Source organism: Leptodactylus fuscus, chromosome 3 (genome assembly GCF_031893055.1).
Source record: "Leptodactylus fuscus isolate aLepFus1 chromosome 3, aLepFus1.hap2, whole genome shotgun sequence".
NCBI classification, from domain to species: Eukaryota; Metazoa; Chordata; class Amphibia; order Anura; family Leptodactylidae; genus Leptodactylus; species Leptodactylus fuscus.
Genome location: NC_134267.1, coordinates 96,318,142 through 96,345,362, shown reverse-complemented (window position 1 = coordinate 96,345,362; position 27,221 = coordinate 96,318,142). Strand labels below are relative to the sequence as shown.

The 27,221-nt window shown below is 43.1% G+C and overlaps 1 protein-coding gene across 4 annotated transcripts in view; it reads right to left on the bottom strand.

The window, feature by feature from the left end:
* The window catches only part of TMEM200A (transmembrane protein 200A), a 114,574-nt gene that overhangs the window by 42,483 nt on the left and 44,870 nt on the right, over nt 1–27,221 (bottom strand). The window contains exon 1 of one of the 4 annotated variants that reach the window (XM_075268061.1): nt 21,540–21,585. The exons of the other annotated variants lie outside the window; for them this stretch is intronic. The gene's annotated coding sequence lies outside the window, so the exon portion shown is untranslated. Of the gene's footprint in view, nt 1–21,539; nt 21,586–27,221 lie in introns of those variants that run through there. 4 annotated transcript variants of the gene reach the window in all.

The window sequence follows — 27,221 nt, the reverse complement described above, 5'->3', positions numbered from 1 at the left end:
GCTCCCTCCACCATGAATTGGTCTAAACTGGGCTGTTTAGCGGCTCCCTCCACCATTAATTGGTCCAAACTGGGCTGGTTAGAGGCTCCCTCCACCATGAATTTGCCCAAACTGGGCTGTTTAGAGGCTCCCTCCACCATGAATTTGCCCAAACTGGGCTGGTTAGAGGCTCCCTCCACCATGAATTGGTCCAAACTGGGGTTTTTAGAGGCTCCCTCCACCATGAATTGGTCCAAACTTGGCTGTTTAGAGGCTCCCTCCACCATTAATTGGTCCAAACTGGGCTGGTTAGAGGCTCCCTCCACCATGAATTGGTCCAAACTGGGATTTTTAGAGGCTCCCTCCACCATGAATTTGCCCAAACTGGGCTGTTTAGAGGCTCCCTCCACCATGAATTGGTCCAAACTGGGCTGGTTAGAGGCTCCCTCCACCATGAATTTCCCAAAACTTGGCTGTTTAGAGGCTCCCTCCACCATTAATTGGTCCAAACTGGGCTGGTTAGAGGCTCCCTCCACCATGAATTTGCCCAAACTGGGCTGTTTAGAGGCTCCCTCCACCATGAATTGGTCCAAACTGGGTTTTTTAGAGGCTCCCTCCACCATGAATTGGTCCAAACTGGGCTGTTTAGAGGCTCCCTCCACCATGAATTTGCCCAAACTGGGCTGGTTAGAGGCTCCCTCCACCATGAATTGGTCCAAACTGGGCTGGTTAGAGGCTCCCTCCACCATGAATTTGCCCAAACTGGGCTGTTTAGAGGCTCCCTCCACCATGAATTGGTCCAAACTGGGTTTTTTAGAGGCTCCCTCCACCATGAATTGGTCCAAACTGGGCTGTTTAGAGGCTCCCTCCACCATGAATTTGCCCAAACTGGGCTGGTTAGAGGCTCCCTCCACCATTAATTGGTCCAAACTGGGCTGGTTAGAGGCTCCCTCCACCATGAATTTGCCCAAACTGGGCTGTTTAGAGGCTCCCTCCACCATGAATTTGCCCAAACTGGGCTGTTTAAAGGCTCCCTCCACCATGAATTTGCCCAAACTGGGCTGGTTAGAGGCTCCCTCCACCATGAATTGGTCCAAACTGGGTTTTTTAGAGGCTCCCTCCACCATGAATTTGCCCAAACTGGGCTGGTTAGAGGCTCCCTCCACCATGAATTGGTCCAAACTGGGTTTTTTAGAGGCTCCCTCCACCATGAATTTGCCCAAACTGGGCTGGTTAGAGGCTCCCTCCACCATGAATTGGTCCAAACTGGGTTTTTTAGAGGCTCCCTCCACCATGAATTTGCCCACACTGGGCTGGTTAGAGGCTCCCTCCACCATGAATTGGTCCAAACTGGGGTTTTTAGAGGCTCCCTCCACCATGAATTTGCCCAAACTGGGGTGTTTAGAGGCACCCTCCACCATGAATTGGTCCAAACTGGGGTGTTTAGAGGCTCCCTCCACTATGAATTTGCCCAAACTCTGCTGGTTAGAGGCTCAATCCACCCTGATTTTCAAAACAAATGTTGGTGCCAACCTCAACTTACTACAAGGGCCAAATTCACTGCTGGTGACAAGCTCTCCTCATTGCAAGTGCCAAATACACATGTTTCAAGGTGTTTTCCTACTGTCAGAGAGGTGGTATTGAGTGTGTAAAGTGTGTAGTTGTTAGGCTGTGATGTTGGGGTAATAGAGGGTCTTTGGTGTGTTAGATGCCCCCAGACATGCTTCCCCTGCTGTCCCAGTGTCATTCCAGAGGTGTTGGCATCATTTCCTGGGGTGTCATAGTGGACTTGGTGACCCTCCAGACACGGATTTGGGTTTCCCCCTTAACGAGTATCTGTTCCCCATAGACTATAATGGGGTTCGAAACCCATTCGAACACACGAACATTGAGCGGCTGTTCGAATCGAATTTCGAACCTCGAACATTTTAGTGTTCGCTCATCTCTAGTAAAATAACATTTAATTTGTTTGATGATGAAATGTTAGCAAACTGATTATTACACCAAAAAACCACTTTCAATTAATGTTAGTTACTATAAGTCTTTTTAATCTTTCATAGCCTTAAATCCTATATGACATATTGTAACAATATAACAGATTGCCTAATATAACCATGACAAATAACATTGTTGGGGGGGGGGGTGTTGGTTGACAAATCTCTTATGCCACTCTTGTGGGGTGAAATAGTTGCAAATCAGTGATAGTCGCAAGTGGCGTTTTTGCACAGGCCTCAACATTTTTCAGAACCTGGGTGGTGCAGGGTGTGGATGGGGCCACTTATGATGTCAAACTCTGCACCACTCTCACCACTGTCCAAGACACCTTTACATTTTTCTAACTCATGCCAGTTTTCTGGTGTAAGTTACAATGGAAATCCTTGCAGGTTTCTGACTTGCATAGATCTCCATTCTGACACAGGGACGTCCACCTGATTTATGATTCATAACCTCTTCATAAACCAGTTGTGTCAAGCACCAGTCAGAGTCTTTATTCAGATTGGAATACTTAAAAAAAAAATAAAAAATTGTAACATTGTAAGGTAGAGGAATCATGTTTGCTGGTATTAAGCTCAGCGGTAAAGCCTAATCTATTAAACAGATAGGCTGTGTGTTTATAGACTGCCAGAGCTTGTACTAGCTATAAAACCACTTGTACAAATTATAGTCTTTACATGAAAATACACTGTGCGGATCCTCTATAACATCTATCCAATGTGCTGGCAATTTATTGCTGGCCTGATTATACTGAAAAGAAGCTGAAGATTAAATATTGCTGTGTCTGAAAAGAGTGAGACGGCATAAATCATAGTCCTTGAGACAACATTACATCTGATGTTGATTGTCAAAAGACTGAACAATAGAAAGCCAGGAGTGGGCTATGTTGTTGTATGCACTGAAAGGTCAGAAAATGTTCTTAGAACTCTATGCTGTCATATCTTTACTACTATTAAAAATCTAGCCCATCATATTGTCATTTAAAAGTGTTTCAAAATTTATTGCTATTAAAACCGTGGTATGCATGTCTAGACCTATAAAAGGTAACAATAGTTCCCTTAGGGTTGCATCATCATATACAACCTTGCTGGAACTTGATGAGGGATGATTATCTTTCCTCTACTCTACCAAACAAAAAGCAGCCTTCCTTAGGCTGGTCTTACACGACCGTAGTGGTTTTACGGTTCGCAAGTTGATCAGCAACACTAAATTTCACTCCAAATAGGCATTCCTCAGATGTCCGTGTCCAGCTGCATGCACCCATAGAGTTCTATGGGACAGTCCGTGCAGTGCCATGATGTCCGTGACTTTGTGGACCTTGGTCACGGCACGGCACACCACGGATAAAATATCTGGTGGTGTAAGAGGCCACACTGAATACAATGTGTCCCCAAATGGTCCGCAATTGAGAACCCATAATTGCGGACCATTTGTGGACTAAACTTACTGCCATGTCAGACCAGCCTTACTCTCCCTGCTTCCTAGGTAAACTGCACCTTATGTCACAAAAGTGGGCTCAAACCAGAAGTGATCTCAACAGGAACTGTAACCTCATTAGTTATACAGTGTAAGAGAGTTTAGATATATAGATCTTGCAGTCACTAACTTGAAAGTAATAACTTGTAGCAGTGTGATATCACCCACTAAAAGCCATAAACGTTAAAGCTGAGGCCCCACGTTGCGGAAACGCAGCTTTTTTTGTTGCAGATTTTGTAGCGTTTTGTTGAGCCAAAGCCAAGAATGGTTACTGAATGAATGGGCAATGCATAGGAAGTTGTTATACTGCTACATTCTGCTCAATCTACTCCTGGATATGGCTCAAAAACCGCAGCAAAATCTACAACAAAAAAAGTTGCGTTTACTCAATGTGGGGCCACAGCCTAAGTTAGTGTTTGCTGCAATTATTCATTTAACTTTCTAACTGTAATATTAAACATGGCATGATTATCACTAGATGATATAGGTTATAATCTTTTCCCTGTTCCTATAAAGCCACATACAAAAATGGTATATAAACATCCCTCTCCAACGATGATATTGCCAACCCACGAAGCACCAAGCAATATTCTAGAGAAACTACTTATTAGCAAACCTCATGTCACTTACTGTACCTGGGTATCAATTGGGCTATGTACAGCTGTATAACTGTCCTCAGAGACCAAACACAATGGAGAGATGGACCGCTACAATAGTGGTAACAAACATAGTCCAACTGACCCCACTGACTATAATGGGGTCAAATGGATGTCCCTCGTTTTAAAATTGATGGTGGTGGAAAAAGTGCAGGACTTTTTCCTCTGATGATTTTCAGGAGGACATTGTAATGGAGTCTCCAAATGAAAATCAGTCATATATATTAATGTAGCCTTAATAGTTATATATATGGTAATGGACTCGCTCAAGAAAATTAACCCTAAAAGAACAAATAATAATAATAATGATGCTTTACAGTTCTCTAAGCAACCCACAAGGTGTAATGTGCATTTCAGTAAAACTATACAATACTATGGCAGGTTTTCCGACATCGAAAGCACAATAATGATTCCCAGTAACACCTACACTCTATATTTCCAGCCTCTAATGAGAATTTCTGTCTTTTGGGAATGCCAGGGAAACAGAAAATGTTCTCATTTCATGCTTTTGTTTGATCAATACATTCAGGAAAATAAACCTGTTATATTTCGGAGTAATTTCCCATTGCTTCTTGTCACCTATGGAGCGTTGAGCTACCACCCACACATAAAGAGCACAGCTAAATTACCTTTATCATTCTCACCACCACTCGTGTGCCCCCCGTCACCCATTTGTATAAAAACGAACTCTTTTAACAAAAAAGCTTGCAAAGTTTAAAAGGAGAAATGCTGAGCCGAAGCAACAGCTGACACATAAAAGAATGTATGTAACATTGCCTTTATCATTAATAGTCTAACAAATAATGATTAGGAGCTATGTGAGATAAAATGCTCTTTTTTCCTCTCCAAGGCAGTATGACAGGTGTTGCTAGGTAACTCGGGTTCATTTCCCATCATACCAGAGCACAAAAGCTTCCTAACTCCGTCTTCTCGCTCATATATAAATATCAATGCTGGCTCTGGCTAGAAGTCGCACTATAATTCACAAAGCCATTCAGGCAAACCTGAAGCGATGGAGTCTTAAAATATTTCTAGCAGAGATAGGAACATTCAGATTACAGTATTTGGGTTCATTTTACTTCTTTGTATCCTAAGGTCATGTGAGATTGGCATATTGAGAGTACAGCAATGGACTATTATTATAACGGTATATTACAATTGTCAGTATAAGGGTGCATTCACACTGAGTAAACGCTAGCTTATTTTGTAGAGTAAAATTACACTTGTAAATTTTTCTATCCCATTGACTTCAATGATATTTTTTTACAAGTGTAAAAATACGCCTGTAAAAAATACGCCTGTAAAAAATACGCCTGTAAAAATACGCCTGTAAAATGTCATTGAAGTCAATGGGATAGCAAAATTTACAAGTGTAATTTTACTCTACAAAATAAGCTAGCGTTTACTCAGTGTGAATGCACCCTAAAGCTATCAGTTCCTTAAAGGGGGTTGTCCACTAGCAGCACATCTTTTATATGGACCACGTAGGGGGACAAGGATCTGATTACGGGACAAGAAAGGGGATCTCCAAGTCTGCTCTGTGAATGGAGTTGTAGTGTGCTTGTGTGATCACGGCATTCACTATTATGGAACTGATGCTGTATTTTGCTATGGCAAAAGCCACATAGAAGAGAGTGGAGCAGTGAACATGTAAACTGCAGCTGTGTTCTTAAAATAGATTTGGGGAGATAAGAAAAAAAATCATGCTCACCTTTCCACGGTCAGGTCCTGCCAGTCCATTTTTGTCTTCTTTCAGAACTCCCTGCCACATGTAACCACTGAGGCCAATCACCGGCCTCAGCAAAGGGCACTTGGCGTCACTACTTCCCGGCGAGCAGTTTCACTTTGAGATGACAGCCCAGGAGGAGGACTGGATCGTACTGGGAGGACACCAGAACACCGGGGACAGGTATTTTATTTTATTTATTTTAATATATATATATATATATATATATATATATATATTTATTTATTTTTTATTCACCTCCCCCGACCTATTTTTATTTTTTTTGCCCAGACAACCTCTTTAAGCAATTTTGAAGAAATAGAAGCTTTGTGTGCACTGAGTGCTGTACTGAGGATGGAGTGTCACACTCCTCTGTACCACTCAGCTTTGGCTACAGCTTTCGTTGGGTATACGCAGTGCAATGGTCACTCTATATATAGGAGAACCTGGGTGCCACTTCATTATTGCTTGTCTGGATGTGGTATACAGTTAGGGCCAGAAATATTTGGACAGTGACACAACTTTTGTTATTTTAGCTGTTTACTAAAACGTGTTCAGAAATACAATTATATATATAATATGGGCTGAAAGTGCACACTCCCAGCTGCAATATGAGAGTTTCCACATCCAAATCGGAGAAAGGGTTTAGGAATCATAGCTCTGTAATGCATAGCCTCCTCTTTTTCAAGGGACCAAAAGTAATTGGACAATGGACTCTAAGGGCTGCAATTAACTCTGAAGGCGTCTCCCTCGTAAACTTGTAATCAATGAAGTAGTTAAAAGGTCTGGGGTTGATTCCAGGTGTGTGGTTTTGCATTTGGAAGCTGTTGCTGTGACCAGACAACATGCGGTCAAAGGAACTCTCAATTGAGGTGAAGCAGAACATCCTGAGGCTGAAAAAAAAAGAAAAAATCCATCAGAGAGATAGCAGACATGCTTGGAGTAGCAAAATCAACAGTCGGGTACATTCTAAGAAAAAAGGAATTGACTGGTGAGCTTGGGAACTCAAAAAAGCCTGGGCGTCCACAGATGACAACAGTGGTGGATGATCGCCGCATACTTTCTTTGGTCAAGAAGAACCTGTTCACAACATCAACTGAAGTCCAGAACACTCTCAATGAAGTAGGTGTATCTGTCTCTAAGTCAACAGTAAAGAGAAGACTCCATGAAAGTAAATACAAAGGGTTCACATCTAGATGCAAACCATTCATCAATTCCAAAAATAGACAGGCCAGAGTTAAATTTGCTGAAAAACACCTCAAGAAGCCAGCTCAGTTCTGGAAAAGTATTCTATGGACAGATGAGACAAAGATCAACCTGTACCAGAATGATGGGAAGAAAAAAGTTTGGAGAAGAAAGGGAACGGCACATGATCCAAGGCACACCACATCCTCTGTAAAACATGGTGGAGGCAATGTGATGGCATGGGCATGCATGGCTTTCAATGGCACTGAGTCACTTGTGTTTATTGATGACATAACAGCAGACAAGAGTAGCCGGATGAATTCTGAAGTGTACCGGGATATACTTTCAGCCCAGATTCAGCCAAATGCTGCCAAGTTGATCGGACGGCGCTTCATAGTACAGATGGACAATGACCCCAAGCATACAGCCAAAACTACCCAGGAGTTCATGAGTGCAAAAAAGTGGAACATTCTGCAATGGCCAAGTCAATCACCAGATCTTAACCCAATTGAGCATGCATTTCACTTGCTCAAATCCAGACTTAAGGCGGAAAGACCCACAAACAAGCAAGACCTGAAGGCTGCGGCTGTAAAGGCCTGGCAAAGCATTAAGAAGGAGGAAACCCAGCGTTTGGTGATGTCCATGGGTTCCAGACTTAAGGCAGTGATTGCCTCCAAAGGATTCGCAACAAAATATTGAAAATAAAAATATTTTGTTTGGGTTATGTTTATTTGTCCAATTACTTTTGAGCTCCTAAAATGTGGAGTGTTTGTAAAGAAATGTGTACAATTCCTACATTTTCTATCAGATATTTTTGTTCAACCCTTCAAATTAAACATTACAATCTGCACTTGAATTCTGTTGTAGAGGTTTCATTTCAAAACCAATGTGGTGGCATGCAGAGCCCAACTCGCGAAAATTGTGTCACAGTCCAAATATTTCTGGCCCTAACTGTATATCAACACCTCAGTGTTGTTCTCCTATATGCAACCATATTGTCACCCAGGAACTGTCTAAAGGTTCTATTGCAAGGTGCGTCAATACTCTAATGCACACTGATTTATCCATACTGTATGTCTCTGTGACTCCAGTTTCATGCAGTGCAAGATGTAGTGTACTTTAGTGCTTTTTTGGGTATGATATGATTGTTCAGAAATATACCATATGTTCTCCCCGTGTTTGTGTGGATTTCCTCCCATTCTACAAAGACATAATGATAGGGGGAAAAAAAGTACATTGTGATCCCTATTAGAGATGAGCGAACAGTGTTCTATCGAACACATGTTCGATCGGATATCAGGGTGTTCGCCATGTTCGAATCGAATCGAACACCACGTGGTAAAGTGCGCCAAAATTCGATTCCCCTCCCACCTTCCCTGGCGCCTTTTTTGCACCAATAACAGCGCAGGGGAGGTGGGACAGGAACTACGACACTGGGGGCATTGAAAAAAATTGGAAAAAGTCATTGGCTGCCGAAATCAGGTGACCTCCATTTTAGACGAATAGTGGATTTCAAATCCGGGTCATATGAGAATGTGAACTTTGTGACTATGAGACAGGGATAGCTGTACAGGCAGGGATAGCTAGGGATAACCTTTATTTAGGGGGGAATGTTATTAAAAATAACTTTTTGGGGCTCTATCGGGTGTGTAATTGTGATTTTTGTGAGATAAACTTTTTCCCATAGGGATGCATTGGCCAGCGCTGATTGGCCGAATTCCGTACTCTGGCCAATCAGTGCTGGCCAATGCATTCTATTAGCTTGATGAAGCAGAGTGTGCACAAGGGTTCAAGCGCACCCTCGGCTCTGATGTAGCAGAGCCGAGGCTGCACAAGGGTTCAAGCGCACCCTCGGCTCTGATGTAGGAGAGCCGAGGGTGCACTTGAACCCTTGTGCACCCTCAGCTCTGCTACATCAGAGCCGAGGGTGCGCTTGAACCCTTGTGCACACTCTGCTTCATCAAGCTAATAGAATGCATTGGCCAGCGCTGATTGGCCAATGTATTCTATTAGCCTGATGAAGTAGAGCTGAATGTGTGTGCTAAGCACACACATTCAGCTCTACTTCATCGGGCTAATAGAATGCATTGGCCAGCGCTGATTGGCCAGAGTACGGAACTCGACCAATCAGCGCTGGCTCTGCTGGAGGAGGCGGAGTCTAAGATCGCTCCACACCAGTCTCCATTCAGGTCCGACCTTAGACTCCGCCTCCTCCGGCAGAGCCAGCGCTGATTGGCCGAAGGCTGGCCAATGCATTCCTATGCGAATGCAGAGACTTAGCAGTGCTGAGTCAGTTTTGCTCAACTACACATCTGATGCACACTCGGCACTGCTACATCAGATGTAGCAATCTGATGTAGCAGAGCCGAGGGTGCACTAGAACCCCTGTGCAAACTCAGTTCACGCTAATAGAATGCATTGGCCAGCGCTGATTGGCCAATGCATTCTATTAGCCCGATGAAGTAGAGCTGAATGTGTGTGCTAAGCACACACATTCAGCACTGCTTCATCACGCCAATACAATGCATTAGCCAGTGCTGATTGGCCAGAGTACGGAATTCGGCCAATCAGCGCTGGCTCTGCTGGAGGAGGCGGAGTCTAAGGTCGGACCTGAATGGAGACTGGTGTGGAGCGATCTTAGACTCCGCCTCCTCCAGCAGAGCCAGCGCTGATTGGTCGAGTTCCGTACTCTGGCCAATCAGCGCTGGCCAATGCATTCTATTAGCCCGATGAAGTAGAGCTGAATGTGTGTGCTTAGCACACACATTCAGCTCTACTTCATCAGGCTAATAGAATACATTGGCCAATCAGCGCTGGCCAATGCATTCTATTAGCTTGATGAAGCAGAGTGTGCACAAGGGTTCAAGCGCACCCTCGGCTCTGATGTAGCAGAGCCGAGGCTGCACAAGGGTTCAAGTGCACCCTCGGCTCTCCTACATCAGAGCCGAGGGTGCGCTTGAACCCTTGTGCAGCCTCGGCTCTGCTACATCAGAGCCGAGGGTGCGCTTGAACCCTTGTGCACACTCTGCTTCATCAAGCTAATAGAATGCATTGGCCAGCACTGATTGGCCAGAGTACGGAATTCGGCCAATCAGCGCTGGCCAATGCATTCTATTAGCCCGATGAAGTAGAGCTGAATGTGTGTGCTAAGCACACACATTCAGCACTGCTTCATCACGCCAATACAATGCATTAGCCAGTGCTGATTGGCCAGAGTACGGAATTCGGCCAATCAGCGCTGGCTCTGCTGGAGGAGGCGGAGTCTAAGATCGCTCCACACCAGTCTCCATTCAGGTCCGACCTTAGACTCTGCCTCCTCCAGCAGAGCCAGCGCTGATTGGCCGAATTCCGTACTCTGGCCAATCAGCACTGGCTAATGCATTGTATTGGCTTGATGAAGCAGTGCTGAATGTGTGTGCTTAGCACACACATTCAGCTCTACTTCATCGGGCTAATAGAATGCATTGGCCAATCAGCGCTGGCCAATGCATTCTATTAGCGTGAACTGAGTTTGCACAGGGGTTCTAGTGCACCCTCGGCTCTGCTACATCAGATTGCTACATCTGATGTAGCAGTGCCGAGTGTGCATCAGATGTGTAGTTGAGCAAAACTGACTCAGCACTGCTAAGTCTGCATTCGCATAGGAATGCATTGGCCAGCCTTCGGCCAATCAGCGCTGGCTCTGCCGGAGGAGGCGGAGTCTAAGGTCGGACCTGAATGGAGACTGGTGTGGAGCGATCTTAGACTCCGCCTCCTCCAGCAGAGCCAGCGCTGATTGGCCGAATTCCGTACTCTGGCCAATCAGCACTGGCTAATGCATTGTATTGGCTTGATGAAGCAGTGCTGAATGTGTGTGCTTAGCACACACATTCAGCTCTACTTCATCGGGCTAATAGAATGCATTGGCCAGCGCTGATTGGCCGAATTCCGTACTCTGGCCAATCAGCACTGGCTAATGCATTGTATTGGCTTGATGAAGCAGTGCTGAATGTGTGTGCTTAGCACACACATTCAGCTCTACTTCATCGGGCTAATAGAATGCATTGGCCAATCAGCGCTGGCCAATGCATTCTATTAGCGTGAACTGAGTTTGCACAGGGGTTCTAGTGCACCCTCGGCTCTGCTACATCAGATTGCTACATCTGATGTAGCAGTGCCGAGTGTGCATCAGATGTGTAGTTGAGCAAAACTGACTCAGCACTGCTAAGTCTGCATTCGCATAGGAATGCATTGGCCAGCCTTCGGCCAATCAGCGCTGGCTCTGCCGGAGGAGGCGGAGTCTAAGGTCGGACCTGAATGGAGACTGGTGTGGAGCTATCTTAGACTCCGCCTCCTCCAGCAGAGCCAGCGCTGATTGGTCGAGTTCCGTACTCTGGCCAATCAGCACTGGCCAATGCATTTCTATGGGGAAAAGTTAGCTTGCGAAAATCGCAAACTGACAGGGATTTCCATGAAATAAAGTGACTTTTATGCCCCCAGACATGCTTCCCCTGCTGTCCCAGTGTCATTCCAGGGTGTTGGTATCATTTCCTGGGGTGTCATAGTGGACTTGGTGACCCTCCAGACACGAATTTGGGTTTCCCCCTTAACGAGTTTATGTTCCCCATAGACTATAATGGGGTTCGAAACCCATTCGAACACTCGAACAGTGAGCGGCTGTTCGAATCGAATTTCGAACCTCGAACATTTTAGTGTTCGCTCATCTCTAATCCCTATATGGGGCTCACAATCTACATTAAAAAAAAAAAAAAAAGAAAAGAAATGTACCATATGTAATGTAGTATACTATATGGATGTGCTAAAGCATACCTCCCAACTTTTGAAAAGCAGAAAGAGGGACAAAATGTGCGGCGCTCCTCGGCAAATTTAGCTCCGCCCACTTTACATTGACTCCGCCCATTCTCATTAATTTTTCAGGTGCACCCACACAGTATAATCCTCCTACAGTCACATTATATGTCCCCACATTATAATGTTCCATTCCAACTGCCCCAAGTCCCACTCCTGGTGCCCAAGTTTAAACTGGCGATAACTAGAGGGGACATGAAACTGGAGAAGCTGGAGGGGGATACTAAACAGTGGGGGTAGTTGGAGGGGGACAATAAATTAATGGCAGCTGGAGCAGGACATGAAACTGGGGACAACTAGAGGCAAACAGATCCCCCTCCAACTACTCTCATGGTTAATGTACTCCTCCAGTGACCCCCGTTGTTTAATGTCCCCCTCCAGTTGTCCCCATTTTAATGTCCCTTTTAATCCCTGCTCAATTTAATTGTCATCTTCATCTGTCCCCAGTTTAATATCCCCCTTCATCTGCCCCCAGTTTGATGTCCTTCCATGTCTGCTCCCAGTTTAATGTCCTCCCTCCCTCTGCCCCCATTATAATGTTCCCCTTCCATCTCTGCCCCTAGTTTCATGTCCCCCATCCATCTCTGCCCCCAGTATAATGTCCCCTCTCCATCTCTTCCCCCAGTAGTATGTCCCCTCGACATCTCTGCCCCAGAATAATGTCTCCCTTCCATCTCTTCTCCCAGTATAATGTTTCCCTTCCATCTCTGCCCCTAGGTTACTGTATATAACATAAAAACACTGATACTCACCTTTCCTCGATCTCCTGCTGTTCTGTCTGCAGTATCAGCACGGAGCTCCCGGCGCGATGTGATGACGTCACTCACTTCGCGCCCGGAACAGAGCTCAGCGTTGAAGCAAGAGCAGTCTGCCGTTAGCTTCTGCATTCTTCAGTACTGTATTATTATTATTTATTTATATAGCACCATTAATTCCATGGTGCTTTACATTTGGGGTTACATACAATACACAGAATATACAGGTAGATATAATACTAACAATGACCGACTGGCTTACAATCTATGAGGGAAGGGGGTGCATGTTCCGGACGCAGATGAGTTGAAACCGGGACATACATCTCGCCGACCAGGACTGTGGGACATGACCCTGGATCTGTGAATGTCCTACAAAATCCAGGACAGTTGGGACGTATGCTAAAGGAAAAAGGAATACTAAAATTTGCTCTCATTCTGTTGAAGTGTGACGGATGTGAATATTATGTTTGTAATACAGGCTCAAAAAAGTACTCAGGCTATAGCCTCTTTCACTCTGCATTATATTGTGTTTTGTAGGTGTTTTGGTTTCAGTCCTGGTTTTATACTGATATAAAATAGTGACCTACTTTTCTACTGTCTTCTGAAAAATGTGTAAGGCTGAGAACAAACATTGGAAAGCTTTGGCTGAAAAATCTGCAGCAAAATCTACAACAAAAAACACACTTTTCTGCAGTCTCAGACTAACAGCACACAACTTTAATTCTGTTTGGATTGTTTGCTGTCTGTGGTTAATATGTAAAAAAATATATATAATTCTTTTTTACATTTTTTACGCTTTTTTATATGTCCATGAAAATGTACATCACACAGATCAACTTTTGTTTTTTAACATTTCATCTACTTTTCTAATTGTCTGGTATCATGAAAAAGGGCAGCACATGGATGGCATTTGTGTGTTGACCATGGTTGCCTTCTATCACACTTATCCAAATACAAAAGGGGATCAAAGACATAACATGAAACTCCTAGGTCTCAATGTCAAATCTTTTTAGGAGGGACCCCATCCAGTATATTCCTTTTATATTATTATTATTATTATTATTATTATTATTATTATTATTATTGTTGTTGTTGTTGTTGTTGTTGTTGTTGTCTTATGTGTCAGAGAAGTCTTTGGGCTCCCTTAGACATCAGGGTGTGGTTGCTACTTCTACACATCCTAAACCTACACCCCTGAGAGGAATCTTGTCTATCCTCTTATATGTTTGGATGAGCTTTATTAACAGTCTCATTTTTCAATGTCCATTCTGTATGAAACATCTGCAGTTTTTCAAAGAGACTCCTTGTATTGAGCTTAGATCCTAATAAGAGCAATCCTTTAAAGACAGTCAGTAAGAGGTCCCAGCTGCAACACAGTTTTCAGAAGAGATTCAGATTCGGTAACATGTAATAAGGACAAATATGGTCAGGCTTATTTTCATTTTCACAAAGAGGAAGTGTTTTCTTTGGAGCACTTATTCAATGAGTCATTTTCGATTTTCTGCATGGGCAAGTACTTCTCCTGTTTTCACTTATCTCTTCTGCTACTGCACTGGAAAAGCTGTGAACTAAGGAAGAATAGGAAAAAACAGATATCTCATATTCATATAACATATTCTCAGTGGAAATTCTTCCATTACCGAATGCATCAACACTTCTACATTCTTCAAATCAATAACACATTATCAGTTTTAAGGCTATGGCTACATGGTGATTACGGCCGTGACTCCTGTCGCACGGTTTCTTTGCTACTTCTTCACTCATGTTAGTAAATGAAGTTGTTTTGCAACCCCAATTTGTGACAAAAAAGTTCAAGAATGTTCATGGTTTCAGACTGGTAGCCTAGAATAAAAGCCATAAATATGCAAATCTATTCTCCAGGATGTAATTAGGAGAACAGTGCCTCTGTATGCACCTCTAGAGGGCAGCCTCCTTAACATCATGCATGACTCAGTTAATAAGACTACTATCATGATGCGGATTTAATTGCCAAATTACTATTTCTATTCCAAAAGGAACAGATTCCCAGCTATGGACAGCGCTGTTTCAGTCTTTTGGACCTCCTCAGCATAGCGCAGGGATACTGATTTGGCAGAGTGAGAGACTATAGACCAGGGTCAGGTGATAATCGTACACATTAGGCTGCCCTCTAGAGGGCGGCATACAGAGGCACTGTTCTCCTATTTACATCCTGGAGAATAGATTTGCATATTTTTTACCCAGAATTCCTAGCGGAACAGGAATGACTTGTAAGTCTCTGTACTGCCTATGTAGGCACACACTCTCCCTAATGTGTACGATTATCCCCTGACCCTGGTCTATAGTCTCTCACTCTGCTAAATCAGTATCCCTGCACTATGCTGTGGAGGTCCAAAAGACCGAAACAGCGCTGTTCATAGCTGGGAATCTGTTCCTTTTGGAATAGAAATACTAATTTGGCAATTAAATCCGCATCATGATAGTAGGCTTATTAACTGAGTCATGCATGATGTTAAGGAGGCTGCCCTCTAGAGGGCGGCATACAGAGGTACTGTTCTACTAATTACATCCTGGAGAATAGATTTGCATATTTTTTACCAAGAATCCCTAGCGGAGAAGGAATGACTTGTACGTCTCCGTACTGCCTATGTAGGGTCTGTATGTATACAAACTCCCTCAGTGTAGGATAGATCAACAATATATGATCAGTGGGGGGTGACAGTGCTACACAGTGTACAGAGTAGGAAGCAGATGGCTCCATACAATGTATAGTGGCTGTGCAGTATTAGTGCAGCTCTACTCCCATGTGCATGAGAGGTGAACTGTAATACTAACTGAGCCATCTGCTCCCTGCTTTGTACAGCTGATTGGTGATAGGGCTGAATTCAGCACACTCTCAGCTTTCTAGCAGTATATAATAAAGCACACTGATGGGAACATGAAAGGTCCTCTTTAAACTACCCATGGAGTAGATAACAGACAGTTTAATACTCCGAGTGTCATGGTCACATTGTAGTAGAGAAAAACATAATAAGACAATAATCAAATAAAAAAAAGAATGTGGCATCTAGGACAAACCATAGAACTAGTGCAAATACCCGGCATGTCATATAATATCCGTACATTAACTCTTTACTAGTGTATCTGACTAGACGTGCACTACAGGGAATTAGATTTTACTCAGGGTGAGTACATCAACTTTTTCATCTACAACCCATGGGAAAACTATTTAAATATGTAATATAACACCCAAAATCTGCTATAGGTCCATCCTGTACTTCTATATGCCTCCAGTTTTATAAATATGCATATCTGCAGACTCTATCAAGAACATGACAGTCATATGATCCTTTGCTAGCAACAATGTGGCAATTGTGAGTTTTCTAGACAAAACATGAAATGGCTCCCGTATGCATGACTCAAATAGTGCCACGTTCCATCACATGCCATATAAGACAGGTTATCTCCTGGGAGCAGCGCCTCACACAGGCACCATACTGTACTATACATCATGCCTATGAGCCTGTAATATAGAACTATCTGAAGTATGTGTGGCATTGTGCATGGTGTGTGTGGACATGGGGATATTCTTTTATTTTTCAAAACAATAATGCTGAATGCATGAAACAAAGGCCTTGATCATACTGTGTCGAGTTGCTTACATTTTATTTTTTTAGTTAAAATAGATCCTAAATGGTTAATTGGAAAAAAGTACAGGAACATATGATGAGGTGTTGTGCTGTGCTCAAAGCCCTCACTGTGGTGGCCAATAACTAAATGATGTTATGGATGGATGACACAGAGACTTTGACCACTGTTCACTGCAGATGGGCAGGATTTGGCTGTGGCTCTGGCCTCATGGATGATACCACATTAAGTACCTGGATATGGCATTGCCATATTGAGTCTCTGAGCCATCACTTTTCTGAAAGTGAAATGTTAGTTAATGTTACCTGCTCATCATTACTGGTCATGCGGGAGTTAAATATCGCTGAAATACAGATGTACATCATGTGGGAGCATTGGTTAGTCAGGTAACCAACAGATTATTAATCATCAGATGAGCAAACTCATAGATTTATGTCTGTTCCCTAATAGTTTACAATTATGAACCAAATTTCTATCATATTTAGGTAGATTTACTAACGCTAGTGTGTTTAAAAATTAGACAATACCAAGATAGACTAGACAGTCTTAGGCCGGGGCCCCACAGGCTGGAAACGCCGCAGGAAAAATCGCGGTGTCCTACAGTATCTGCAAAGTGGATGGGATTCATGCAAATCCCATGCCCACTTTGTGGGAAAAACGCTGCAATTTCCAAAACTGGCGTCGAAATTGCAGCATGTCGATTATATCTACGGAAATGCAGGCGGCTTCCCCATAGATATAATTGTAACAGAAATTCCACGGAGGAAAACTCTGTGAACTTTTTGTTCAAAGCGCTGCAGGAAGAACCGCCATGCGTTCCCGCTGCGCTTTAGCACTGCATATCATCCCATTGGGGCCTTAGCCTTAAAATGCACCAAAGTGCCACATTATCAGACTGTTGTACGAGTCATTAAAAGTATCCAAGACATTTGGTAAATGTGGGGCAAGGCATCTTAGACAATTTTGCTGCAAATTACACTGGAATTCTGACACATTTTGCTCAGTAAACTGGGGAAAAGTACTTCAGTAAAATGAGAACTAGTGAAATAAATAACTTCTTGTGGGAAATAAACTGCCATAATACCAAACATGTTATAAGTTTTACAACACCAGAAAAACAAAGGAATGTGTATGAACCTGTGTAGGAAAGAAGGAAGCAATAATCCACCAGAAGCTATAGGCTGTTCATATAGATTTGCACAATACCAGCCTTCAGCAAGGACGTCAAAAACCACATTGAAAATGGAAAACAATGCAAATCAATTCATTTATGAGACACAAATGTATATCAGTACCAGCAGTTCAGAAACAATAAGGACATGCCAAACCTCTGTATTGAATGGCAGCCACCAGTTCCATATTAACAACCAAAATCACCAAAAAGGTATAGAAGTTACTTCTTCATACTGCTGTACATTTCTATAAGTAGTTATTAGACTATAGCTTGAAACTTATTAATAGAGATGAGCGAACAGTGTTCTATCGAACACATGTTCAATCGGATATCAGGGTGTTCGCCATGTTCGAATCGAATCGAACACCACGTGGTAAAGTGCGCCAAAATTCGATTCCCCTCCCACCTTCCCTGGCGCCTTTTTTGCACCAATAACAGCGCAGGGGAGGTGGGACAGGAACTACGACACTGGGGGCATTGAAAAAAATTGGAAAAAGTCATTGGCTGCCGAAATCAGGTGACCTCCATTTTAGACGAATAGTGGATTTCAAATCCGGGTCATATGAGAATGTGAACTTTGTGACTATGAGACAGGGATAGCTGTACAGGCAGGGATAGCTAGGGATAACCTTTATTTAGGGGGGAATGTTATTAAAAATAACTTTTTGGGGCTCTATCGGGTGTGTAATTGTGATTTTTGTGAGATAAACTTTTTCCCATAGGGATGCATTGGCCAGCGCTGATTGGCCGAATTCCGTACTCTGGCCAATCAGTGCTGGCCAATGCATTCTATTAGCTTGATGAAGCAGAGTGTGCACAAGGGTTCAAGCGCACCCTCGGCTCTGATGTAGCAGAGCCGAGGCTGCACAAGGGTTCAAGCGCACCCTCGGCTCTGATGTAGGAGAGCCGAGGGTGCACTTGAACCCTTGTGCACCCTCAGCTCTGCTACATCAGAGCCGAGGGTGCGCTTGAACCCTTGTGCACACTCTGCTTCATCAAGCTAATAGAATGCATTGGCCAGCGCTGATTGGCCAATGTATTCTATTAGCCTGATGAAGTAGAGCTGAATGTGTGTGCTAAGCACACACATTCAGCTCTACTTCATCGGGCTAATAGAATGCATTGGCCAGCGCTGATTGGCCAGAGTACGGAACTCGACCAATCAGCGCTGGCTCTGCTGGAGGAGGCGGAGTCTAAGATCGCTCCACACCAGTCTCCATTCAGGTCCGACCTTAGACTCCGCCTCCTCCGGCAGAGCCAGCGCTGATTGGCCGAAGGCTGGCCAATGCATTCCTATGCGAATGCAGAGACTTAGCAGTGCTGAGTCAGTTTTGCTCAACTACACATCTGATGCACACTCGGCACTGCTACATCAGATGTAGCAATCTGATGTAGCAGAGCCGAGGGTGCCATAGAACCCCTGTGCAAACTCAGTTCACGCTAATAGAATGCATTGGCCAGCGCTGATTGGCCAATGCATTCTATTAGCCCGATGAAGTAGAGCTGAATGTGTGTGCTAAGCACACACATTCAGCACTGCTTCATCACGCCAATACAATGCATTAGCCAGTGCTGATTGGCCAGAGTACGGAATTCGGCCAATCAGCGCTGGCTCTGCTGGAGGAGGCGGAGTCTAAGGTCGGACCTGAATGGAGACTGGTGTGGAGCGATCTTAGACTCCGCCTCCTCCAGCAGAGCCAGCGCTGATTGGTCGAGTTCCGTACTCTGGCCAATCAGCGCTGGCCAATGCATTCTATTAGCCCGATGAAGTAGAGCTGAATGTGTGTGCTTAGCACACACATTCAGCTCTACTTCATCAGGCTAATAGAATACATTGGCCAATCAGCGCTGGCCAATGCATTCTATTAGCTTGATGAAGCAGAGTGTGCACAAGGGTTCAAGCGCACCCTCGGCTCTGATGTAGCAGAGCCGAGGCTGCACAAGGGTTCAAGTGCACCCTCGGCTCTCCTACATCAGAGCCGAGGGTGCGCTTGAACCCTTGTGCAGCCTCGGCTCTGCTACATCAGAGCCGAGGGTGCGCTTGAACCCTTGTGCACACTCTGCTTCATCAAGCTAATAGAATGCATTGGCCAGCACTGATTGGCCAGAGTACGGAATTCGGCCAATCAGCGCTGGCCAATGCATTCTATTAGCCCGATGAAGTAGAGCTGAATGTGTGTGCTAAGCACACACATTCAGCACTGCTTCATCACGCCAATACAATGCATTAGCCAGTGCTGATTGGCCAGAGTACGGAATTCGGCCAATCAGCGCTGGCTCTGCTGGAGGAGGCGGAGTCTAAGATCGCTCCACACCAGTCTCCATTCAGGTCCGACCTTAGACTCCGCCTCCTCCAGCAGAGCCAGCGCTGATTGGCCGAATTCCGTACTCTGGCCAATCAGCACTGGCTAATGCATTGTATTGGCTTGATGAAGCAGTGCTGAATGTGTGTGCTTAGCACACACATTCAGCTCTACTTCATCGGGCTAATAGAATGCATTGGCCAGCGCTGATTGGCCGAATTCCGTACTCTGGCCAATCAGCACTGGCTAATGCATTGTATTGGCTTGATGAAGCAGTGCTGAATGTGTGTGCTTAGCACACACATTCAGCTCTACTTCATCGGGCTAATAGAATGCATTGGCCAATCAGCGCTGGCCAATGCATTCTATTAGCGTGAACTGAGTTTGCACAGGGGTTCTAGTGCACCCTCGGCTCTGCTACATCAGATTGCTACATCTGATGTAGCAGTGCCGAGTGTGCATCAGATGTGTAGTTGAGCAAAACTGACTCAGCACTGCTAAGTCTGCATTCGCATAGGAATGCATTGGCCAGCCTTTGGCCAATCAGCGCTGGCTCTGCCGGAGGAGGCGGAGTCTAAGGTCGGACCTGAATGGAGACTGGTGTGGAGCGACCTTAGACTCCGCCTCCTCCAGCAGAGCCAGCGCTGATTGGCCGAATTCCGTACTCTGGCCAATCAGCACTGGCTAATGCATTGTATTGGCTTGATGAAGCAGTGCTGAATGTGTGTGCTTAGCACACACATTCAGCTCTACTTCATCGGGCTAATAGAATGCATTGGCCAGCGCTGATTGGCCGAATTCCGTACTCTGGCCAATCAGCACTGGCTAATGCATTGTATTGGCTTGATGAAGCAGTGCTGAATGTGTGTGCTTAGCACACACATTCAGCTCTACTTCATCGGGCTAATAGAATGCATTGGCCAATCAGCGCTGGCCAATGCATTCTATTAGCGTGAACTGAGTTTGCACAGGGGTTCTAGTGCACCCTCGGCTCTGCTACATCAGATTGCTACATCTGATGTAGCAGTGCCGAGTGTGCATCAGATGTGTAGTTGAGCAAAACTGACTCAGCACTGCTAAGTCTGCATTCGCATAGGAATGCATTGGCCAGCCTTCGGCCAATCAGCGCTGGCTCTGCCGGAGGAGGCGGAGTCTAAGGTCGGACCTGAATGGAGACTGGTGTGGAGCTATCTTAGACTCCGCCTCCTCCAGCAGAGCCAGCGCTGATTGGTCGAGTTCCGTACTCTGGCCAATCAGCACTGGCCAATGCATTTCTATGGGGAAAAGTTAGCTTGCGAAAATCGCAAACTGACAGGGATTTCCATGAAATAAAGTGACTTTTATGCCCCCAGACATGCTTCCCCTGCTGTCCCAGTGTCATTCCAGGGTGTTGGTATCATTTCCTGGGGTGTCATAGTGGACTTGGTGACCCTCCAGACACGAATTTGGGTTTCCCCCTTAACGAGTTTATGTTCCCCATAGACTATAATGGGGTTCGAAACCCATTCGAACACTCGAACAGTGAGCGGCTGTTCGAATCGAATTTCGAACCTCAAACATTTTAGTGTTCGCTCATCTCTACTTATTAATTAAATTATTCACCCAGTGAATCTATACCCTGTTGTTCATTGTAAATAACGTTGGCTTCTTCCCGGTATCTATTCCTTTCCTCTTTCGGAGAGGCCTCTATCATAGCACGCTACTAATTCATTTTAATTATAATCTATTCCCTGTCTAATAGGCTGAAGATACAATTTTTCACTCTTTCTGTGATTCAAAGAGGAATGTGTTAAAAGTGAGATAAAATGTAAATACCTATATTCAACAAACAGCTGGCATTGACCTACATTCCTTGTATCAGTTGAATGCTAAGCATTAGAGCTTTAGGGGATTGTAGAAATACCAGACTTCATCATTGGATTAAGTCACACCTCCCACTTGGAAAATGATGCACTGAGACTGAGATTTAAGGTTATATTCAGTGCACTTTTTAATTGTGCAATATGTACTCTGTGATGGTGACCTCCAAATATTTCCAGAGACATTTTATTTGAGAAAGGAAGGAAAGCTAATGTTTTGCTACAAACTACATTTTCCGAATGCCACGTTCACATACACTTGTGTACACACAGTCTGAAAAACAATACATGAAGTCCCTGGGGTTCTGTTTTGTGGGACATCGGAAATTCAATATGGCACTATATTCTTACCTAGAAGCAATATTTCCATAAAGTGTGACATAGCAGATTTCATATGGAACCTCCATAAGCCTACTCATAAATCTGGCGTACCTTCTGTCAAGGCCATGTGCCCCCGCTGAAATCTATCCCAGCTCATATCTGATGTACATTTTAGACATCTTTAATGCCAGATTTCTGAGGATAACCGGGCCACAATAAGGACATTATGACTTTATTTCAGACCAGAAAGTTTCTGCATCGAGACAACAGACTGTCACCAACTTCAATTATTTTTATTTGCAAAAATGTTTAACTTTTAATTGTATACAAGGTTACATATGGGTGTGTCCATGAGAATGCCCCTTTATGTGAGTTGCTGTTACGCCCTGTTCACATCTGCTTTTGTATTCTATCCAGGGAGAGTGCGCATGGAGACACCCCCCCCAAATGGAATACAAACGCAATTGCAAGCGGTGTGCTGTAAAAGCACACAGACCCCATAGACTATAATGGGGTCCGTGTGCTGGCTGCGCACTGTCCGCCCGAATCATGCAGACAGGAAAGTAGATTGCAAACTACTTTCCTGTCCACATGATCCATGCGGAGATCTGGCAACAAGCACATGGACCCCATTATAGACTATGGAGTCCATGTGCTTTCACTGGCACACTGCTTGCAGTTGCGTTTGGTATTCAGTTCGGGGTCCCCATGTGGACTCCCCCAGATGGAATCCAAACGCAGATGTGAACGAAGCCTTAGGTGGGGGCTTCAGGATAACTCAATACAATGACTATTTATAATATTACAAACACATAGTGTGATTTTGATGTGGATGAGACACTATCGTGACATGGTCAAGCCATGTCTGCTGTCACAGTATTACATTCATTTATTACAAACCAAATGTTTTCTGAGTCTTTCTAGTTAATGGCTGTGCGGTAAACAGTCTGCTATTAACACTCGTTAAACAGGTTTGTAAAGAATCACTTTGCAAGTTTTGTCTATTTTGACCAATAACTATTTAGCTACTATATTCAACTGATAATAGTCTGCAATTGGCCATCGGGAGTTATCTGCCAGGAATGTGAATGGACAGATTGGATGTCTTCAGCCATTGTTCAACCACTATACTCAATGGTATTCAATAAGTAAATATAACAAACACCATTTCAGGAGTATTGTTCTTCCAACTTGTGTGAGATGTAAAATAGTTTGACATGTTTTCCAGTCCCGTGTTACTTACATAGTTTGTAAAGAAATAAACATAAAAGGCAGATATTGAGCTATGACTCAGTATATAATTACATCTTCTATAACAATTACTTCGCCATTCAGACACATACATATTATGGCAATGTATTATTAAGTTATGAAAAGGTTTCTGTACATGTAACCTTGAACTGAAATGAAAAGATGCTTTGTTATCACATTGCTAAATCTGCATCTCTCATGATCAGCTATTTTTCTGCCGAGTTTACAAAAACTACATAAGGGAAAGTGCAAAATAGCCCGACCTGTGCTGTCAGTGTTAATACATATCCAGACATCCGTGAACTGTTTTCTTAAAACAAATATATCCCTATAATAAGAAGGTAAACTACAAAAAGGATTTTACAGCAAAGTTTTACCAGGTCACTAATATTCTAATATGAGCCTATTAACCATTTCAATGCCATGAAGTAACTAATCCATTAATAGTGTGAAATAAGCATAGGAAATCCAAACTTGTGGTTGTTCTCGTTTTCTCAGCAGAATACAGATGCAGTAGCAAATACAAAAATGAAGCCCCTTACAGCGGCTATTTGACATCACTTACACTCCTAGTCACCAGGGATTCAACCATACTATAGTGCCTCAAGTATAGAACATTATCTGTTTTCTTGTTTCTAACATCAAAACCCTTGTGTGCACTCCCCATAGCCCTCATCATTCAATAAAACAGGTAAATACATTACAACATTGATACTCTTGTTTTCTGCCATTGGAGAAATGAGAAATCTGTACTAACGTGCTAAATTTTATTTATATTGATTTGTGTATGGCAAAAACTCTAATATAAAAGTGAAAGATTAAAAAAAAAACATACAAAAAACCCCCCACTAAATAAATGAAAATGCATGTCAATGGTTTTCCAGAGAACCTTCTGAAATATTGGGTCTCTATGACAGCACACATTTGATTTGTCTAGATTTTGATAATATGAAAAACATCATATAAAAGTGAGTGCTAGCGGAAAGCAAAGCGTCTGCTATAATGGTCACCGGCTCACTGTGGATCCCACACTTGACAGCACCAGTAAACAGCTGGTATTGCAGGAAAACACTTCAGCTAGCCAAGTTTCGCACCTACTGCAGACTTTGTAGGTAAAGTTATCTGTTACAGATGATGTCACACGTTTAAATATGACTGCTGGTGGCAATTCCTACAATCAGGCTCCATTTTTCTGGGTCGCTATTTTCCTGTGGATCACTGCACCCCAGCCAAAATTTGGGGAGTGGCAATCTGTTACTCTGACATCTTAGGTACCTAACATACTATCTCACCTGCTGTGCTCTCCTATGGCATTCTCCAATACTCATCACCCCAACAACAAATCTGTTGGATGTGTTGGCCTTCTCCTGTCTGACTACTGCTCCTTAACCCCAAGCTGGCCGCGACCTATTCTCCCCCTTCCCTCCTTTGAAGTGACTCTGCCCTAATTTACTCACTCTCCACTCTCCAAGTAGCTGTCATATACTGATCACAGGACCTACCACCGCCTTCGTCAACCACTTCACCACATGGTTTTTGCACTTCCTCTCTACTGACAGTCCCATTATCATCATGGGCAATTTCAACATCTTCATTGACTCAAATCACCCTTCACCACCTCCTTTTCCTGCTCCCATACACTGATGCCTTCCCTTAGGCCTCCTGTGGGTGCCACATTTTAAGTCCCAGTTGACCATTCACTCATATATATATATAATTTGTTATGTTGAGTGTACAGAAATAATATATTTCACCCTCTAAGTGGAAGTGGCCATGAACAGGAGCAGGGAAAGGTAAGTGAAAATCAGCCATTACCTGCAGGTGACAGCCTATGTGGAGTACTACACTGTCTACCAATAAGTATTTGGACACCTGTGGTAGAATAGAAAAACAACATTTATTCATATTCAATAGTTGGTAGAACCCAGCAGATGCTTCCTTACGGATGGTATTGATCGATACAATACTCCCGGATGACTGTTGAAACTTCTGGTGTATTTGAGACATCAGTAGAGTGGGGTTTCTCTGGCCAGCACTCGTCGGTCTCTATCTCCCACCAATCATAACAGACATTAACAGATACTAATTGATGTTAATGTGTCCATTATTTTAACTGATCCATTTAATGGATCAATTAAAAAAACAGATACACTAACATCAGTTAGTGTCAGATAGTGTCTGTTTTTTGATGGCTATCAGTTACTGTCCATAATAAGTCTGTTGCCTATAGACTTCAACGTTAAAAGAATAATGGACACTTGCCATCCATTTTTTCTAACGGACAGAAAAGTCCTGCATGTAGGATTTTTTTTCCGCTGGAAAAAAAATGGACTTCTGACAGATTGTGTGTAAACGAACACTAACAGACACTAATGGACACAAGATAAAATCCCATTGAAATGAATGGAAATTTTAACAGATTTCTGACGGTTCAGCTAGTGTCCATTGCTAAAATCTTGTAATGGACAAAAGCTACGGACACTGCTGATGGTCACCAATGGTAATGTGAAAGTCCCCTAAGTTCACATAGCAGGAAAACAAAGCAGTATTTCTGTTTAGGAAAACTGTTCAATTTACACAAGCTACCAGTATAGATAGGATCCTTGAGATGGGATGACCCCTTTAACAATTATTTCCCATTTAAATATAAGATCTCTCAGATATACTATTGGTGTATATGTTTTTAGTTCCAAACTCTCCTCTGAAAGAATAAAAAATATATGCCTATTAAATATCTTGCTCTGGGATATGATTTCTGAGTTGGCAATGAATATAAAGTATAAATTTTACCTTAAGTTGGTTTCAACAAAACTTTGGTTCAAGAGATGATTGAAAAGCCGACACTTACATAAGTGTTTTATATTATTTCTCTCTGTTCTAGTTTTTGACAGGTGAAAGTCAAAAAAATCACTGTACTTTTACAGAGAACGTTAATGACTATAAACATAAGAAAGTTCATTGAACATAGATTCTACAAAGATACAAAGTCATACAGACACGTCAAAAATGAGAAGTCTCAGACTAAGGCAGTGTCTTCTGCATTAAACATTGATTATCTAGGAATAAGGGAGTCAAATATGAAATAAAATATAGGAAATATATAATTTTACAAGTGAATTTTTGTTGCACAAATTTGTACTAAAAATTTTAGACTTCCGGGGCCACACGGTGGCTCAGTGGTTAGCACTGCAGCCCTGCAGCGCTGGAGTCCTGGTGTTCAAATCCCACCAAGGGCAAAAAAACCATCTGCAAGGAGTTTGTATGTTCTCCCCGTGTTTGCATGGATTTCCATCCCATATTCCAAAGACATACTGATAGGGAACAATGTACATTGTGATCTCTATGTGGGCTCACAATCTACATTTAAAAAAAAAAAAAAAAATTTGACTTCTCGGCTTTTTCCACCCCACATGCTACAATAGTGAGACTAAGCCTACATTTGCGTGAATTTGAGAATATGGCTGTGGAAAAGAGGAATTTTTCACGGCCATTTTGCTTCCAATGGACACCAATTTTCATGGATCCTCATAGCTTTGTGTCTATTGGGGGATCCATAAAAACAGTAAACATAGGACTAGTCCTATATATTCATGGTCCATTAAAACAGACTGTCAAAAAATGGTCATTTGAGTAGCACCATTCACATAAATTGAATTTAATGCAGCTACGTGAAAGGCATCAAAAATAACTATCACATGGCTGATTTTCCCTGTCATGTGAATACAACTCTAGTAGGAATGAGTGTGATCTTCATATTTACTATAATTTATACCAGAATTTGGCATAAATTATACATAAAATCTATGCCAGCTCATAGCTGGAATAAATTGAAATTTCTAGCACGTGGAGGGCTATAGACGTGTCCAATTTATTAATATGGTGCATTTCCACTGTAAGGAAAGCCAATCTTGATAAGTTCCCTTGAATTTACACCCACTGTAAATCACAGCAGATTTAAAGGAAATCTGCCACTAGGAGAAATTTATTTTATTAAAAGCATCTTCATACTCATTGTTGAAAATCCGAACTACTGGAATAATATGAACCTATCAAAAGCAACCAATTA